Here is a 6,405-nt window from a genome sequence, read left to right as displayed (position 1 = left end):
AAGCATGTAAAAAAGTTCATAGCAACTTGATACTGACACACTATATTTATTTGTTTAGACATTTAAAAAATCATAGTGAGATATCCATAATATAAAATTGACCATTTTAATCATTTTAAGCATACAATTTGGTGACATTAAGTACATTCACATTGTCGTGCAACCATCACCACCATGCATCGCTAGAACTTTATCTTTCCAAACTGAAATTACATACTGATTTGGTTTAGCTGTGTCCCCACCCAAATCTCATCTTGAGCTGCAGCTCCCGTAATCCCCACCTGTTGTGGGAGGGACCCAGTGGAGGTAATTGAATCATGGGGGGCAGTTTCTCCATGCTGTTCTCGTGATAGTGAGTGAGTTCTCACGAGATCTGCTGGTTTTATAAAGGGCTTCCCCCACACCCCCGGCCCCCGCTTCGCTCAGAGCTTCTCCTTGCTGCTGTTGTGTGAAGAAGGATGTGTTTGCTTCTCCTTCCGCCATGATTGTAAGTTTCCTGACGCCTCCCCAACCATGCTCAACTGTGAGTCAATTAATCTTCTTTCCTTTATAAATTACGCCGTCTCGGGTATGTCTTTATCAGCAGCGTAAGAACAGACTGATACACGTACCAACAATTTCCCATTCTCCCAGCCCCTATCAGCAACCATTCTACTTTCTGTCTTTATGATCTTGACTACTCTAAGTACTCATGTAAGTGGAATAATATAGTTTTGTCCCTTTGTGACTCGTTGATTTCACTTGGCCTCATGTCCTCAAGGTTTATTCACGTTGTAGCATGTGTCAGAATTTACTTCCTTTCGAAGGGTGAGTAATATTCTTTTGTATGTTTTTACCACATTTTGTTTATCCATTCATCCATCAGTGGACTTTTGGGATGCTTCCATATTTTGTCTTTTTTTTTTTTTTGAGACAGAGTCTCGCTCTGTGGCCCAGGCTGGAGTACAGTGGCGCCATCTGGGCTCACTGCAAGCTCCGCCTCCTGGATAGCTGGGACTACAGGCGCCCACCACCACGCCCGGCTTTTTTTTTTTTTTTTTTTTTCCAGTAGAGACAGGGTTTCACTGTGGTCTCTATCTCCTGACCTTGTGATCCGCCCGCCTCGGCCTCCCAAAAGTGCTGGGATTACAGGCGTGAGCCTCTGCGCCTGGCTATATTTTGTCTTTTGTGGAAAACTGCCACACTGTATTCACTGGATTATAATTTATGCCTGTTGAATATAATAATAAAAATTTCGGGTTTATATTTTGTATGTCTTTGAATTCTTAAAATTTCATTTTCCAAGTAGTTAATTTTTGTTGTATTTTTACAAAAGTATCTGTGACAGATTGGAAAAAATTTTAAAACTCACATAGGTAGTTTAAGAAGCACCACCCTAGAGCAAGGGCTTTCAAACTTTTCTATGAACTATAGTAAGAAAATTTCATTAGCTGGGCGTGTTGGCGTGCACCTGTAATCCCAGCAACTCGGGAGGCTGAGGCAAGAGAATTGCTTGCACCCGGGAGGCAGAGGTTTCGGTGAGCTGAGATCGTGCCATTGCACTCCAGCTCTGGGCAACACAGCAATACTCCATCTCGGAGAAAAAAAAAAAAAAGAAAGAAAGAAAAAGAAAATCCCTTCACATCATAACCCAGGATACACAAAACGTACCTGAAAAAGAAGTTTCATGGAGATACTTAGAAAGGAACTGAGTTTATACATGAAAGGAATTCAGTTTCTGCTGTTTCTTTCTTTCTTTTTTTGAAGCATTGATTGAATCTGTCAAATTGATTTTATGACCCACTAAAGGCCATGAATCCCAATTGGAAAACCAGTGCTGTTGAGAAAATCTTGCACATATGTTTCAGGAGCTATGTACAAGAATGTTCCCAGTAGCATTGCTGATAAAGGCAAACACACACACACACACACACACACCCACGCACACACAAACAACCCAAACATTCACTGATAGAAGACTACATAAATTGTGATATATTTACTTAATAGAATATTACAGGGGCCCAATCAATGTTTATTGAATGAATTAATAAACAGCTGTGAAAGTGAAGTACAGCTACACCGGGCAATTTGGAAGAATCTTAGAGATACAATGTAAAATGCAAAAAGTAAGTCACAGCCGGCTCTATACTGAAGGAAACCATTTTTATAAATCTAAAAAAGTAAGCCAAACTAAACACTTTATTGTTTAGGGTCACATATGTGTGATAAAACTATCCTAAAAAGCAAGGAAATGATAAACACAAAATCCAGGACAGCAGTTACTTCTGGGAGGTAGGCAGGGGGTGGGATTAGGGAGGAATTCACAGGTAGCCAACAGAATTGGAAATGTTATTAAGTTGGGCAGTTTATAAATGTTCATTTTATTATGTATGCTTTGTACTTAGGTATATGTTGTATATTCTCTTTTCTCTATCAAGCACTTTTTAAAGATAGAAATGTACTTGATGAAATTGGAGGACAGAATTCTACGCACATTGAGCATGCCACCTAACTCTTTCATGGATATATCAAAATGTCAATAAAATAGCTCCCCCCACACCAAGCTTCTTCCAAGACTGTGAGAAAATAGGTGATAAGCATTTGAGGGTCTGGTTGAGAAGTGTATCAAGACAAGGTTTCACATTTCCCCTTACGGCATAGCTGCCCCAGTCTCCTCCTTAGACCCATACCATCAACTCCACCCCAAACCCCAGCTGCTTCCAACAGCCACAGAATGTTCCCCTGCCTCCCTGATTGCCCATTGCTTCTAGAAATCTGGGTGGGGAACATCACACACCGGGACCTGTTGTGGGGTGGGGGGAGGGAGGAGGGATAGCATCAGGAGATACACCTAATGTAAATGATGAGTTAATGGGTGCAGCACACCAACATGGCACATGTATACATACATATGTAACAAACCTGCATGTTGTGCACATGTACCCTGGAACATAAAGTATAATAAAAAAAAAAAAAAGAAAGAAAAAAGAAATCTGGATGGGGGACCTGGGGTGACCAGAGTCCCTCAGACTACAAACCCCTCAAGCACAGGGGCCAAGCCTTATTATTCTCTGTATTTATTTTTCTTTTCTTTTCTCTTTCTTCCTTCCTTCCTTCCTTCCTTCCTTCCTTCCTTCCTTCCTTCCTTCCTTTCTTTCTTTCTTTCTTTCTTTTTTTTTTTTTTTGAGACAGAGTTTCACTCTTGTTGCCCAGGCTGGAGTGCAATGGCGTGATCTCAGCTCACTGCAACCTCCGCCTCCCGGGTTCAAGTGATTCTCCTGCCTCGGCCTCCCAAGTAGCTGGGATTATAGGCACCCTCCACCAGGCCTGGCTAATTTTTTGTATTTTTAGTAAAGATGCGGTTTCACCATGTTGGCCAGGCTGATCTTGAACTCCTGACCTCAGGCAATCCACCCGCCTCGTCCTCCCAAAGTGCTGGGATTACAGGTGTGAGCCACGTGCCCGGCCTCTTCTCTGTATTTCTAATCTTCAGCCCAGTGCCTGCACAGGGCAGGGGTTCTATAGTTGTTTTCCATATGAACAAAGGAAGCACTTAAGGAAAGAGTAAGTGACTAATCCCTAATACTAAGATGCTCCACTGTTTGTCATTGTGGATGTATGGGATTATTTCAGGCTGTTCTGACTCATGATCAAGCCTGAGACAGAGTGATGGGCTGGCTTCCCAAAAGGTGTTTATGAATCAAAAATGTGAGAGAGGAGGTAAGATGAAGTCACAGGTAAATGTGTGGAAGCAATAGGCTCAAAAATAAAAATTAGACATCTTGGCAATTTTTAAAGTTCAACCGGACTTACCAGTAAGTTGGCGATTATTATCTTTTTATCCCCACATTTTTTTTTTTTTTTTTTTGAGACAGGGTCTCACTCTGTCACCCAAGTTGGAGTGCAGTGGCGTGATCACGGCTCACTGTAACCTCCACCTCCCAGGCTCAACTGATCCTCCCACCTTGGCCTTCCAAGCAGCTGGGACCACAGCTGGGCACAGGGCCCCATGCCAAGCTCATTTTTTTATTTTTAAATTTTTGTAGAGATGGGATCTCACTATGTTGCCTAGGCTGGTCTCGAACTTCTGGGCCCAAGCGATCCTCCCACCTGGCCCTTCCAAATTGCTGAGATTACAGTTGTGAGCCACTGTGCTTGGCTCCCACTTTGATTTTTATCACAGTGCATCACAGGGTATCCTGAGCAGAGCATGGTGGTTAGTGGTGTGAGATATGGAGACAGCGTCTGGGTTTGAATCCTGGTTCTTCCGCTTACTAGATGTTATGGAATGAATGTGTGCATCCCTCCAAAATTCCTATGCTGAAATCCTAACCCTCAATGTGATGGTGTTAAGAGGTGGAGCCTGTGGGCGATAATTAGGTCAGGAGGGTAGAGCCCTGGTGATTGGATTGGTGACCTTATGAAAGCAACACAGAGAGCTCCCTTGCTGAATATCCACCACTCAAGGATACAAGAAGAAGTGGGCAGTCTGAAGCCCAAAAGAGGCCCCCACAAGCCCCTGCCCATGCCAACAGCCTGATCTCAGACTTTCAGCCCACAGAACTCGGAGAAATTAATGTCTGTTTATACGCCATCCACCTTACGGTATTTTGTTATAACAGTTTAAGTTGACCAAAATACTGGGTAACCTTGGGCAAATTACTTAACCTCTCTGAACCTCAGTTTTACCATAACACCTACCTAACAAGAATTGCAGTGACAATAAATGATTGAGTTGATCTTCACATAGAGAACGGTGCCTGGCACACAGCATTACCACATCGGTGTTTTTAAATAAAATCCTTACCTAGATTGACAAATACTCACCCGTGTACCCATGTGCCCTCCTGTGTTCATGTATTATTTGTCACGTGGTTGCTTACACTTCCACTGGGGGAAAGCAATTTCTGCTGCCTTTTCCATAGTAAACCCTTGAATGCTTTCATCTCAATGAAGCTTTGCTATAGGGTCCTTTGTGGGGCATGCTTGAAGTCCTGTTGTCCATGTTGGTGTCTCCTAAGATGATTGCCTTTAACATGCTTGGATTCCTGACATTCTTCCCTCAGCATGCCTAGCCCAGCATTCTCTCTTTGCTATTCTCATTGTCTCTGCTTCCTCCCCCATCACAGACTGTTGCTGCAGCCTCCTAACAGACTTCCCTGCCTCCAGTCTCTGCCACCAGTTGTTCATCCACAGTCTCGGGACACATTAAACTCTTCCTCCAGCAACGCTGTGAACATCATTCTCACCCACCCCCTGCTACTCAGAACCCTCCACTCCCCTCATCACTGTGCAGAAAGTAGTGTTCAAATTCCTTAGCTTGACTATTCAGACCCCCATAGTTGGCCTTAGCCTCACAATCTCACTTTACCTCCCTTGACTTGTCTTTCAAAACTTTTTTTTTTTTTTTTTTGCAGTCTAGTCATTGCCTCAACACCAGTCATGCCTACTCCCACCCAGACAACATCATCTCCTCTCCAAGCCCAAAATGCTTCCCGCCATGCCTTTGAGGCTGAGGTCTGGGAAGAAGACTCTAAGAAGAGAGAAAAGGGCACCAGTATGGAGACCCTAGAATATAAAAAAGCAGACTTAGCCTGTCTAACCTGTTCCTTGACTTGGCCATGATCCCAGGAATGGAGGAAGAATCTTCCTTTTCCTCCTCCTCCTAGAGAGGCATCAGAGCATGGGCCCTGGCTCTGTTACTCTCTGGCTGGGGAAGTTACTTACCTACTCCGTGTCTCAGTTTTACTTATCTCTAAAAGGGGTAGAGTAACAGTACTCGCTGGAGTGGAGCGTGGTTATGCCTCCCAGACTCTACTTCAGGACCAGGTTACTTATTCACCCAGCTGCAAGGAGTGTTAGCTATGGACTGCTCACAATGGAGTCTTTCCTAGGAATTGCCCTCAACCGAAGGAAGCTGCATTGCCCAAGATGAGATGCCCTCGCTGGGTCGTCCTGCATCCAATCACAAGTTAGTGGGGCGTATGAAGGCTGGGTCTCTTCATCTTGATTGGACAACTCCAAAGGACCATCCCAGTTTCTGATCTCCCTGTAGAATCTCCTGAAGCCTCTGTTGTGACTGCATCAGAGCCCGACTTCTCTCTCTACCCAATCCAGGCTTATTTCCTTCCACAGGTGTTGTTCCCAAAACTCAATAAACTGCCTACATGCAAATCTCTGCTTCCGAGTCTGTTTCCCAGGAAACCTGACCTACAACAGCAGTTATTTGGCCTAAGACAGCAGTCTCAAAAATGGGATTTGGGAGCTGTGCTGCTCACTGGCTGACTGCATCTGAGGACCCCATTACGAACAGTAGGTGGAACAGTGGGAGCCCCCAACATGCGGTTAGGGTGCAATTGCTAACACTTTCACTGGTGATGAGCTGGCACGGGACACAGGTAGATGTTAATGTACTAGGGGCTG

At 44.1% G+C, this 6,405-nt stretch overlaps 1 long non-coding RNA gene across 1 annotated transcript; it reads left to right on the top strand.

Annotated features, from left to right (window-relative positions):
• Positions 1-453: 453 nt before the first annotated feature.
• On the top strand, positions 454-6,156 carry LOC123568644 (uncharacterized). Its single transcript, XR_006692059.3, has 3 exons — positions 454-523; positions 3,616-3,719; positions 5,400-6,156. It is a non-coding gene; the product is annotated as an uncharacterized lncRNA (long non-coding RNA).
• The last annotated feature ends 249 nt before the right edge of the window (positions 6,157-6,405 follow it).

This window comes from Macaca fascicularis, chromosome 14 (assembly GCF_037993035.2).
Source record: "Macaca fascicularis isolate 582-1 chromosome 14, T2T-MFA8v1.1".
Classification (NCBI taxonomy): Eukaryota; Metazoa; Chordata; class Mammalia; order Primates; family Cercopithecidae; genus Macaca; species Macaca fascicularis.
This window is presented reverse-complemented; position numbering and strand designations above follow the sequence as displayed.